The sequence below is a fragment of the Bubalus kerabau genome, chromosome 4 (assembly GCF_029407905.1).
Source record: "Bubalus kerabau isolate K-KA32 ecotype Philippines breed swamp buffalo chromosome 4, PCC_UOA_SB_1v2, whole genome shotgun sequence".
NCBI classification, from domain to species: Eukaryota; Metazoa; Chordata; class Mammalia; order Artiodactyla; family Bovidae; genus Bubalus; species Bubalus kerabau.
In genome coordinates, this window is record NC_073627.1 from 120,361,681 (window position 1) to 120,375,238 (window position 13,558).

The window sequence follows — 13,558 nt, forward strand, 5'->3', positions numbered from 1 at the left end:
CGCAAAGAGTCGGACAGGACTGAAGTGATTTAGCATGCCTGCAGGGAAATAGCAGGCTTCTGGACTACATTTTTACATAACATAGAGCCTGGGGGTCATCTGCTGCTGCTGCTGCTGCTACTGCTAAGTCGCTTCAGTCGTGTCCGACTCTGTGCGACCCTATAGATGGCAGCCCACTAGGCTCCTCTGTCCCTGGGATTCTCCAGGCAAGAATACTGGAGTGGGTTGCCATTTCCTTTTACATACAGTTAATTCAATCTCTTAGTTTAATGATAAGTGTACTCAGACTGGGATATTAAGTGATTTTCCCAGGATTAATAGGTAAACTAGTGAATTCTGTTTTCTTAATCTATAGTTCAAGGATATTTCACAAGAGCAATACAGTATCTTGCTCATTTTCGTAGTTTGCTTTATGCATGGAAGAAGTTACACTAGCCTAGGTCCTAGCACCCTCCAGGACACTCTAGGAAGACTTTCTAATAGTCAGCAATGGCAATATGGGAAATTAGATTAAATATCCGATGCAGAGTAAAACCCTGGCTTTGTCGGTAACTAGCTATGACATTTGGCAAGTACTTAACCTCACTGGATCCCAATTTTCTCATTTTTAAGGAGTAGGTCAATAGAGGTAAACCCTAACTTTAAGTTCTAACATTTTATAAATGTGGTCAGTTTGTCAAAAAAGAAAAAAAAAATACCATATTTTTGTGAGGCAGCGTCTTTGTCAGGACAACTTTGGAGTTTACCTTCAGCTTTATGCAAATACTTCCCTTCTTTAGCTAGGGTACCATCTAGTGGACATTTGGTTGACTTGACAGTCAACAGCAATAAGAATTTCAATTTACAGAAGTGCTAACAAGAACTATTTAATTCACTTTCAAAATACCAAAGGACTGGAAGGACATTAAAAGATCATACTGATCATTCTCCCTGCCTTCAGAATGGGTCAAAATGACTATCATCGACATGTACGAATCCATCTTCTTATTACTAAAGTGACCGTGTGCCATTAGTAGAATGCCAGAAGAACAATGACTTCAAGAAGCTAGAATTACCTATGGAATGGGAAGGAATATGCACATCATATATCACAGAGTTTAATATCCAGACTATGTAAATAACTCTTAAAACACAACAGCATAAGAAAAAAAAACCTGATTCAGAAGAACTGAAAGACATTTCTCCATAGACCTACAAATAAACACATTAAAAGATGCTCAACATCACTAATCATTAGGGAAATCAAAATCACAGTGAGATACTACTTCATATCTATTAGGATTGCTTTTATAAAAAACAAAACAAAACCCAAAATAATAACTGTCGAGCAAGGACGTAGTAAAATTTGAATCCTTATACTTGAATAAAAATACTGAAGCCATTATGACAAACACTATGACAGTTTCTCAAAAAATTACAAATAGAAATACTATATAATCCAACAATCCACTTTGGGGAAGAAGAAAGAATTGAAAGCAGTAACTCAAAAGAGGTGAAAGCAAGAACTTGAATATTTATATATCCATTTCATACTCTGGCCATCTGATGCAAAGAGCTGACTCATAGAAAAGACCTACATGCTGGGAAAGATTGAGGGTAGGAGGAGAAGGGGACAGCAGAAGATGAGATGGTTGCTGCTGCTGCTAAGTCACTTCAGTCGTGTCCAACTCTGTGTGACCCCATAGACGGCAGCCCACCAGGCTTCCCCATCCCTGGGATTCTCCAGGCAAGAACACTGGAGTGGGTTGCCATTTCCTTCTCCAATGCATGCAAGTGAAAAAATAAAGCAAAGTCGATCAGTCGTGTCAGACTCCTAGCGACCCCATGGACTGCAGCCCACCAGGCTCCTCCGTCCATGGGATTTTCCAGGCAAGAGTACTGGAGTGGGTTTCCATTGCCTTCTCCGTGAAACGGTTGGATGGCATCATTGACTCAATGGACAAGAGTTTGAGCAAATTCCAAGAGAGGACAGGGAAGACCGGCATGCTGTAGTCCCTGGTGTTGCAAAGAGCTGGGCACAACTGAATGACTAAACAACAACAACAAACACCCAATTCATAGTAGCATTATTCAAATAGCCAAAAAGCAGAACAACCTAAATGTTTACTGATGGATGAATGGATAAATAAAATGTGGTATATACATACAGTGGCTTCCCTGGTGGCTCAGTTGGTAAAGAGTCTGCCTGCAATGTGGGAGACCTGACTTTGATCCCTGCGTTGGGAAGATCCCCTGGAGGAGGAAATGGAAACCCACTCCAGTATTCTTGCTTGGAGAATTCCATGGACAGAGGAGCCTGGTGGGTTACAGTCCAAGGGATCATACATACAGTGAAATATCATTCAGCCTCAAAATGGAAGGAAACTGTGATACATACTACATGGACAATCCTTGAAGACATTATGCTAAGCAAAATACCTGAGTCAAAAAAGGACAAATAATGTATGATTCCACTTATGAAATGGGCTTCACTGATAGCTCAGTTGGTAAAGAATCAGCCTGCAATGCAGGAGACCCCGGTTTGATTCCTGGGTTGGGAAGATACCCTGGAGAAGGGATAGGCTACCCACTTCAATATTTTTGGGCTTCCCTTGTGGCTCAGCTGGTAAAGAATCCGTCTGCAATGCGGGAGACCTGGGATCAATCCCTGGGTTGGGAAGATCCCCTGGAGAAGGGAAAGGCTACCCAATCCAGTATTCTGGTTTGGAGAAGTCCATGGACTACAGTCCATGGGGCCGCAGAGAGTCAGACACAACTGAGTGACTTTCAGTTTCACTTTCACTTATGAAATACCAAGAGTAGTCAAATTTCTAGAGACTAAAAGTAGAATAGTTGTCAGGGGCGGGATAGGGGAGGAGAAGTGGAGAGTTAATAGTTAATGGGTTCGGCTTGTTTACAAAGAAAAAATTCTGGAGAAGGATGGTGGACTGACGGCTGTACAACAGTGTGAATGTTCTTAATACCACTGAACTATACACCTAAAAAGTGGGAAATTATATGTAAAAAAAACTGGTATCAGTAAGAAGCAAAAAATTGAAGACTGTTTTTAAAGAAAAACTCGTTTCCTTAAAACTTTATTTTTAAACTCGCCTAGTTCTTTTATCATTAACTCAAAATACATACGAGAGAGTGAATTTTTCTTGATAACTGTTGGAACACTTTCAAAAGAGGAAGGTATACTTCTAAGAATTTGGGAGAAAGAAAACAACCATCATTGTCCGTTGTGAAAGTGTTAGTCGCTCAGTTGTGTCTGACTCTTTGTGACCCCAAGGACTGTAGCCTGCCAGGTTTCTCTGTCCGTGGAGTTATCCAGGCAAGAATACTAAAGAATACTAGAGTTGGTTGCCATTCCCTTCTCCAGGGGCTCCTCCTGACCCAAGGATCGAACCTGGGTCTCCAGCACTGCAGGCAGATTCTTTACCGTCTGAGCCACCAGGGAAGTCAGTCCCTTGTGATTGTTGACTAATAAATAAGGCATATTTGATGAGACTTCCGAGTGTCCCTGACTTTCTCTGAGTGTGATCCAGAAGGAAGAGGTGTTAACCGCACAAACACTCGGTTTCAGGCTGGGTTCAGCACCAGGGGCACACAAGACCATGGCACTCAGATGCCAGGGTGCTGGTTATGTGGTTTTGCTGCCATGGTCTGTGGCCCAAAGGAGGAGGGATTGTAAGCTAGCGACAGCTGAACTGCTTCTGCTGGAGCAGACCAGCACTCCATAAAGAGTGACTGCCTCTATGTGATACCCTGTGCTCTCGTTTTCAATGACGTGGCTGCATGGGGCCCATGGCAGGGGCAGTTTATAAAAAATGGCTGTCCTTAGCAAAAATTAATTAACTTTAGGTTCTGGTAAGGCCTTGCCGGAGAAGGCAATGGCACCCCACTCCAGTACTCTTGCCTGGAAAATTCCATGGACAGAGGAGCCTGGTAGGCTGCAGTCCATGGGGTCGCTAAGAGTCAGACACGACTGAGCGACTTCACTTTCACTTTTCACTTTCATGCGTTGGAGAAGGAAATGGCAACCCACTCCAGTGTTCTTGCCTGGAGAATCCCAGGGACGGGGGAGCCTGGTGGGCTGCCATCTATGGGGTCGCACAGAGTCGGACACGACTGAAGCGACTTAGCAGCAGCAGCAACAAGGCCTTTCCAGTGCCTTTCCCTTCTGAAATACTCTCTGTGCTCCTGTACTTCATCTTTCTCTACAAAATCTACCTTTGGGAAGAGATCTTGGGCAATTGACATAGCCCTAAAATATAATGCCAGGGGAAGCCTGATGTGTGTTGCCATTTTAATGAGGTCTGACACAGGCCAAATGTAGGAACCTCTAACTTTGGAATCCTTGATTCAGTGAGCTGGCAAGGGGATGAACTAGGGGAAAGGTATGGTGGTTCTCTGGGTTCCTTTAAAGCTGTGTTTTCCAACCTCAGCCCTATTGACATTTGGGGCAGGATAATTCTTCATGCTGAGGGGCTGTCCTGTGCATTACAGGATGTTGAGCAGAACCCTGACCTTTCCCACTAGACGCCAGCGGTACTCCTCCAACTGTGAGACCTAGAAACGTCTCTAACATCGGCAAATGTTCCCTGGGGAGCAAAGGGTCTCCCTCGCAACCCTGCTGTACTGCCACTGCTGTAAACGTGCCATGTAGGTGGTCAGCTGCTCTACCAATAGGCATCACGGGCTATTCTTGCCGGGGAGCTTATAAGCTCACTAAGGAATTCAGATCTACATAGAAACTATTAGAAAATGACACACACCAGGATACAGGATTAATTGCTCAAAAGTGAAACAATGACAGTAACTCTTGTCAGATTTCCACAAGGACCTACCAGTGCAATTTGATTAAATGGAATGAGAATATTAATGTCTAAGGAGAAGTCTCTCCTTTTAAGACGACAAAACTGCTTAAAGGAGAAAGAACAATATAGATCTCAAATTGGACTATTTTCATGACATCTCATGTGCAAAACCTTCTACCTTCTTCATCCCCCTTCAACCCATCGTGAATATTTAATCAAGACTACGAAGTTTTGAAGTAACAGTACCCCCTGCCCTCCATCTGGCTCCTTCTAGAAGGGAATAAGCCCTACAATATCCTCTAATGCAGATAATTCATGTTTTAATGTTTTGAGGCTGTACCTTTGTTTCAATTAATTTGGCTGCATTGGGTCTTAGTTGTGGCACACAGGCTCTTTACTATGGTGCTCAGGCTTAGCTGCCCTGTGGACTGTGGAATCGTGGTTTTCCAACCAGGGATGGAACCCACTTCCCCAGCGCTGCAAGGTGGATTTTTAATCACCAGGGAAGTCCTCAGGTTGTAGCTTTTGAAAACAAGGGCCTGTGTTGCTCTGGAAGGCAGGGAGTAAAGCTGGCCTTTGTTCCTTGTACCCCACTGTAGTAGCACCGTACATTACACCACTCAACAGGAACAAATCTGTCACACAACACAGCAAGGGGAGGGAAGAAACTGCAAACTCCCCGCAACCTTCACACAGCCATACCCCAGCAGGTGTGTGCACGCTAAGTTGCTTCAGTCGTGTCACAGGCCTAAGGTACAATAAGAATGTCTGAGTTTCTTATCTACAGAGACTGTTATACTCTCTCAAAAGAAGAACGCTAATTGTAATAATTCCAAAAAGAATTACCTTTTTTCAAAGAAACGGACTCTTAATGGAGGGTTGTATACTTGATTAATGAAACAGTGATGACCACTAGTTTTTCCCCTAGTGATGATGTATGTTGGTTACTGGAACTGAATAATGAGCAAAATGATTGGCATAACTTGAGAAATTTCAGGTTAGCTTAAGAATTTAGCATATGGTCTGGAATATTGATAAATCTATGTTGAAGCTGAAACTCCAATACTTTGGCCACCTCATGCAAAGAGCTGACTCATTTGAAAAGACCCTGTAGCTGGGAAAGATTGAAGGCAGGAGGAGCAGGGGACGACAGAGGATGAGATGGTTGGATGGCATCACCGACTCAATGGACATGGGTTTGGGTGGACTCCGGGAGTTGGTGATGGACAGCGAAGCCTAGTGTGCTGCGGTTCATGGGGTTGCAAAGAATTGGACACGACTGAGCGACTGAACTTAACTGAATGTTAATTTCAGCGTTTATTATGTATATCATTCAACAAGATTAGGTTTCAAATTTATCTTAAGGTTTAAAAGGTACTCTCAAGAGAAGAAAGACAATGATCACGTCTAACAATGAACATTCATTCACTGTCTGATCATGAATGATATCAGACAACTAGATCAGTCAACTACCCTGGAAGGCAGGCAGCAAAGATGGCCTCTGTTCCTTGTACCGCACTGGAGTAGCACCCTACATTATACCACTCAATAAGAACAAATCTGCCACACAACACAGCCAGGGGAAGGAAGAAACTGCAAACTCTCCTTGACCTTCACACAGCCATCCCCAGGCAGGCGTAAGGTCCAATAAGAATGTATGAGTTTTATTCAACTAGATGTTGGTTCATTTATAATCTGCTTGTTGCCTGGAGGATTTGTGGAAAGGCAGGTAAACACTTCACTTCACGTGCCCAGACCCCCAAAACACAATCTCAAATGACACCAGAGACCAGAGCCTGCCTGACTCAAAAAAAAAACCAGGGAACTCATTATTAGTGTCAACAACAGGCTTTTGTCAGAAAAGACCTCCTCCTCCTGGTTCTTTTCTCTGACTATCTTTCCCTTTGAAAGAGCTCACTTCTGTGTGAGGTAGCGTCTGAAATTCCAACCTGTGAATCATTGAGCTGATGGCTCAAACTGCACTAAATTCCTGCTCCAACTTCAGGAAGTTTTTGGCTTTTGGCTTTTAGGAGCTTTTCCTTTTGGTTTGACAAATTCCAGAGCAAGACCTCAGGCAAGACCTTCCTTCTCAGTAGGAAAGCAACTTAAGGCATGGAACCTCTGGTCACTGTAGTGAATCTGAATCAAAACAAAAGATTATATATGTTTTATAGCTGTGCCAATGGGACTCTTACTGGGCACTGGGCAACCTGGACATTCAATCACAAAGCAAAGGGGAAACTTTTAAGATTTTTATTTTTCAGGTTATGAAAAATAAAACATGATTCACCCGTTTCCTGTATTGTTTTTTTTTTTTTTTCACGCTCAGGAGAGGACACTGCATCTCCTCCTCATGGTTTCAGGTGCTCTACACGTTCAGAGAAACTTCTCTAGTAACAAACTATAGAAATGATCCCTGAAAGTATAGTCTTTCCTGTATTGTTTTTAATTACTGGGGGTTTTCTTGGCAGGGAAGTGTTAGCAGTGGACTGGGTCTAGCCATTAAGCTAGTTTCATGGACTATCCTAAGATGAGCCGAGAAGCACTCTGGTACATGAACACTATCTGTTAAAAACTCAGTTTAATGAATACACAGCATGTGTGAAAGACCTTTTAAATCTGATGCTGTCTCTTTCTTTTTAGTAAGTTGACAGCCTGCTTAAAGGATGCAGGGCCAGTGAAGGGATGGGGAGAAATAGGGCATACATTAAACATAAGCTTGGGCTGCAACAGATTCAAGGATTAGTTTAGCCTGAGTTCGTTGGGCATGTCAGCCTGGGACTGCTGGGGAAGTGAGGCAGGAAACCAGCTGCTGATTATGGTATGCATTAACATGCTGAAAATTAATCAAAAAGAGCATGTTTAGTGTCATTATTTTTTTTTTTAAAATGAAAACTAAGAGGCACCAGGTGAAACTAAACAGAGAATTAAAGATGTATTCCTCTTGTCAGTATCACATGCCCCGTGAGCATAAGTGAGCGGGAAGGATGTCTACAATCTTCTGGGTGGGACAAAACTGACTTGAACTACTGATCCCTCTGATTCAGTGTTTGGTGGACGGGACTGGCTATGTAATTTGCAGGGCCCAGTGCAAAACAAAAAATGTGTGGCCCACATTCAGAAACTAATATGGTGACATCAGAGCATTAAACCAAAAGTGAGGCCCTGTGTGACTGCATGTGCTTGAACAACCTGGGAAGCTGGTCCCGTCACTGGAAGAGATTCTGTAAGTTAAAACCTACAAACCAAATGGAATTTACGCTTGCAGCAGTTTCTGACAGTTTTACCTTAAACTGAGCCACAGGAAAAAATATGTCCCCAGACTCTCAAACCAAAAACAAAACCCAAACCCAACTCTGTTAACTGGGAGGTTGGGAGGCAACTATTTCCCATATGCCTACTCCAAACTTGCTGTTTTTCCTAATGGAGACGAAGATCCCAGCAACAAGCAGATCATCTTCCCACAGATGACAATGACTTGCAAGTGAAGAGCACTGTGCAATGCAGACCTGGAATCCTTCTAAACTGCAATCTAAAGTTTACATTGCACTTGGTCCAAACACACACACACACACACACACACACACACACAGATACAACAGAAATTGAAGTTTCACCAAACGATCATTCTCCTGACTGTGACATTCTTTGACAGCTTCTATACAATTTCATTTACATTTCTCTTTAAAAATAAAATGTTATTTTTTAATGAGATTGCTCAAGACTCACCATATGGAATTCACAACTCAGTAACAGTTGCAACTCATTGTACTGAAACCACAATTTGGAAGCGCTGTTACAGTGGCTACTGTTTTCCTTTTTTCCTGCCAGGTGTGTTCTCTTCCACATGCCCCAGTCTTTTGGAAATCCAATCTGCCTCTGACCACTAGGTCAGTGTATCGGACCCTCCTTCAGATTTTCAGTTCTGAGTTGGAGTGGAAACTCCATTTTCTGTTGGGTTCCTAAGCTGGGAAGATGTGATTTGGGGTTGTTTGAGGAGGAGAAAAGAGAGATTACCAACTAAATTCCTGGTTCAAGGAACTTGGAAGGCAGCTTCCCAGCTGCATTAACCACTATGTGCTTGAGTAAGTTTGTGAGAATTTCTCTCTTTAATTCCAAAGTACTAACATAAACACTACGATAAGCAAAACATGTAAGCAGATAACAAGTTATGTATATGAATAGCTGTATCTTAAAAGCATATTGACTTCAGCTCCTTTATTAATGCATATTAAAAAACCCTTTCCTTCTGTTCTTAAAGGAATTTTCTTACCAAAAAAAAAGCTTTCTTTTTTTAGCATTTGCACAAATAACACTTTTTATCTTATTGAACAAATATTAATTAGGTCTATTACTCTAGCTATAAGGCATAAATGTCAAATTAGAGCTCTTTTAAAGAACTCATCCCTACTGAATTAGCCACAGATGCTGATGTTTAGAAATGAAACTTATAACAGCATTTCTTTCACCATTAAAATTATCAATAATATGAATCATCATTTGCCAAATGGACAGCTATGTGCTCCAATTAGTCTACATATTATTTATTTTAATAATCCTCATAACACTGAGACAAACAGCATCCTTATTTTGTGCATTAAAAGGGAGGCACAGGGATACTAATATACTTTGGCTATACTTTAATATAAAATAAGAAGGTTAAAAAAATAAATAAACATTACACAGCTTGAAATGGGTGTAGCTGCAATTCAAACCAGGACACTTTTTACTTCCTACTTTCATGTTGCCTCTTAAAGGACTGTATTCTAAAGTTCCTAAAAAGAAATCTCTGTTACCTTATTCCTTTTTGAAAGTGACAATTCACATCACATGAGCTGGCAATTCAAAAAATAAAATACTGCTCTCATTCGTTTCATCACTTCATTGATAAAAACATACTAGTGATGTCACTGTAGCAGATTTAACTAAGGCAGCAGAAAAAATGTAAACAATGGTGGCTATTCTTGCCTCAGACAGAGTCTTAATCTAATCTCTTTGAAGAAAATTTCATGCAATCCGGACCTCCTATTAAATACTGAGTCTGGAGTCCCATCAAATGTGCTATTTTTCTAGAGAAAATAATCCATCACAACATTGTATATAACTGTAAATAACTGAGAACAACTAAATTATCCAAAAGTAGAAGACTGGTGAAACAAATCAGACTGCATCTTAAAAAAATACTATTTTAGATACTAAAAATGATATTATGGATGTACAATTAATACCAAATAGAAAGTTGTTCATTATATATTGATGTAAAAAATAAATTCAAAATAAAATTATTTTTTAAATAATTTTAATGATTTATTACATTTTAATTATTTTAATATTTAATGATTTAAATACATTTTTAAATACATCTGATTTTGATGATATAATACAGGTTTTATTTTTATTGATGCATACAAAATCTCTGGAAGGTTAATGTGAAACTGTTAGTGGGGATTATCTCTGAATGGTTGGATTAAGGCCAATTCTGTTTTTGTGTCATTTATTTTACTCATCTGTATTTTCTGATGTTTTCCATGAACATATATATTATGTGAATTAAGAAATGATATTTTTAAAGTTTAAGAAATCTTATTTTTTAAGCTTATGGATTAAATGTGGTTAAATTTTTTAAAAAAGCTTTTTAGTCTGCCTTTTCTTTTCCTAATTGCTTCAAGAAGCATAAAGTGGAGGTGTGAGTGAATGGGCTTCCCTGGTGACTCAGAGGTTAAAGTGTCTGCCCGCAATGCAGGAGACCTGGGTTTGATTCCTGGGTTGGGAAGATCCCCTGGAGAAGGAAATGGCAACCCACTCCAGTATTTTTGCCTGGAGAATCCCAAAGACGGAGATGAAATGGCTAGTCAAAGAAGCTTAGCCATATTAGAAAACATCCATTTTCCGTCAACTTGCTGAAAATGTCTTCAAAACTGAGACAGCCTTTAGAGATAATGCAAATTAAGGAGTTCATTGAAGTAAGGGAGAGAGTTTTATAAGGCTACGATTTATCTCAATATTTGTTTGTTCATCTTAGATGGAGCAAATGCAGACGATTTAAAGCTCAAAATAAATAAAAGCTCTACTTTTGCAGATGCTTAAAATTCTGTGAACTGGAGGAATCTGGACCACTTTAGTGGCTTCCCAGGTGGCTCAGTGGTAAAGAATCCGCCTATTAAGGTAGGAGACAAGTGTTTGACTCCTGAGTTAGGAAGATTCCATGGAGGAGGAAATGGTAACCCACTCCAGTAATCCTGCTGGAAAAATCCCATGGACAGAGAAGTCTGGCGGGCTATAGGCCTTGGGGTCACAAAGAGTCAGATACAACTGAGCCATTGAGCATGAAAGCATAAATCTCTAGCAGTAGAATTACTGGATCAAAGGGTATAACCACCTCAAAGGGTTTTACAAATTACCATACAACTGGCAGACTGTACCAGTTTATCCTTCTACCAGCAGTATAGGGCTTCCCTGGTGGTTCAGACAGTAAAGAATGTGTCTGTAACGCAAGAGACCCGGGTTTGATGCTTGTGTCAGGAAGATCCCCTGAAGAAGGGAATGGCCACTCACTGAGTAGTCTTGCCTGGAGAATTCTATGGACAGAGGAGTCTGGTGGGCTGCAGTCCATGGGGTTGCAAAGAGTTGGACATGACTGAGTGACTATCAGTTTTACCAGCAGTATATAAGAATGTCTGTTTCTCTACATCTCTTTCTTTTTAATCATTGCCATTCTAATTGGTTAAAAAAGACACTTTCACACATCAACTGTATTTCTGTGACTATAGAATGATCAAATTTACCTTTAAAAATCAATTTAGAGAAGCACATACAGAGGATGGACCAAGAACCTCCACAACTCCACCCTTCCACAAAAGAAATGAAGTGGCACACAAAGTTTTAAAATTATCAATAATTTTAAAACTTTGAAAATTAATCAAAGGCTTGCTACAATCTAAAGAGCAATTACTTAAGAAAAACTGCTGAACTGGGTGAGAACAGTGAGTTTTGTGGCATTTTAACTTGTGCTATTCCCACCCCTCTTCCCAGCTCTACGGTAGTCTTGAAAATTAACAAGTCTCCCAGCCTCAGAAGCTGTAAAAACCAGCAATAATATTAAATTTAAATGAACTAACACTCCAACAGGCATACTGGCAGAATGGGAAAAAAAATACGATCCAACCATATCCTGGCTACAAGAGATTTACTTTAGATTCAGATACAAAAGGATTAAAAATGAAAAGATAGAAAAAGACATACTACACAAAAGTAATCAAAAAAGAGTTGAGGTGACTACAGTAGTATGGGACAAAATAGATTTTAAGACAAAAAACTGTTACTAGAGACAAAATGGGACATTTTATAATCCTAAAAGTTAAATTCATCAAGAAAATCTAACAAGTATAAACACATAATGCCGAAACGTAAAGTCCCAAATACATGAAGCAAAAACTGACGAAATTGAAAGGAGAAAGACAATGGAAGAGTTTAAAAACTTCACATCTTCACTTTCAATAATGGATAGAACAACTAGGCAGAAGATCAACAAATAGAAAGGAGACTTGAAAAACACAAAAAACAACTAGAACCAACACATATGAATAGACACAACAACAGAATTCACATTCTTCTCAAACGTTCAGATGGCAATACTCTCCTGATTGAAAGACCTCTTAAACATCATCCCTATCAAATCCCAGCTGGATTGTTTTTTCAAAAAATGGATAAGCTGATCCTAAAATTTATATGGAAAGGCCCAGAAAAAGGCCTTTGCATTAAGGAAGGCCTTTCCTTAGCCATATTTAAAAATTAACTCTTATGGATCAAGAATTAAAATGTAAATGCTAAACGCTCATTTTTTTTTTGAAGAAAACAGAGGGGTAAATTTTCATAACCTTAAATTATATTTCTTAGATATAATACCTCAGCATAAGCAATTAAAGAGAAATTATTGTTTAGTTGCTAAGTTGTATCTGACCTCATGGACTGTATAGCCCACTAGGCTCCTCTGTCCATGGGATTTCCCAGGCAAGAACAGTGGAGTGTGCTGCCATTTCCTTCTTCAGGAGATCTTCCCAATCCAGGCATCAAACCCATGCTTCCTACACTGGCAGGAAGATTCTTTACCATTGGCCACCAGGGAAGCCCAAAGAGAAATTAGACTTCATTAAAATTAAAAATTTTTGTTCATCAAAGGACACTTTCAAGAAGGTGAAAAGATCATCCAGAGAATGGGAGAATATATTTGTAAATTATATTTCTGATAACAGCTTGAAAAGTTAATGTGAAAGCCATGTGCTACTCTTTGCAACCCCATGGACATGGGATTTCCCAGGCAAGCAAACTGGAGTGGGTTGCCATTTCCTTCTCCAGGGGATCTTGACCACCCAGGGATCAAACCTAGGTCTCCTGCATTCCAGGCAGATTCTTTACCATCTGAGCCACCAGGGAAGCCCAGTGAAAGCTTGGAATGTACTATAAAGAATTCTTACAACCTAACAATAAAAAGACAAAAAAGCCTATTTAAAATGGGCAAAATTTGGATAGATACTTGTCAAAAAAAGATACACAAATGGCCAGTAAACAAATAAAAATGTTATTGGTCATTGAGGACATCAAAACTACAATAAGATATCATTTTATAACCACTAGGATGGCTAAAATTTTAAAAAAGCAGACAATAACAACTGTTGGGTAGGATATGGGGAAGTTAGAACTTTAATACTGGTAAAGTAATACTGGTAAACTTTACTACTGGTAGGATTGCAAAGTGGTAC

General features: G+C 40.0%; 1 protein-coding gene and 1 non-coding gene across 5 annotated transcripts in view; both read right to left on the reverse strand.

Moving 5' to 3' along the window:
- LOC129650163 (guanine nucleotide-binding protein G(q) subunit alpha) overlaps positions 1–13,558 on the reverse strand; it is a 318,833-nt gene that overhangs the window by 45,894 nt on the left and 259,381 nt on the right. The window lies entirely within an intron of this gene.
- LOC129651831 (small nucleolar RNA U3) lies at positions 7,024–7,231 on the reverse strand. Its single transcript, XR_008714342.1, has one exon. It is a non-coding gene; the product is annotated as a small nucleolar RNA U3 (small nucleolar RNA).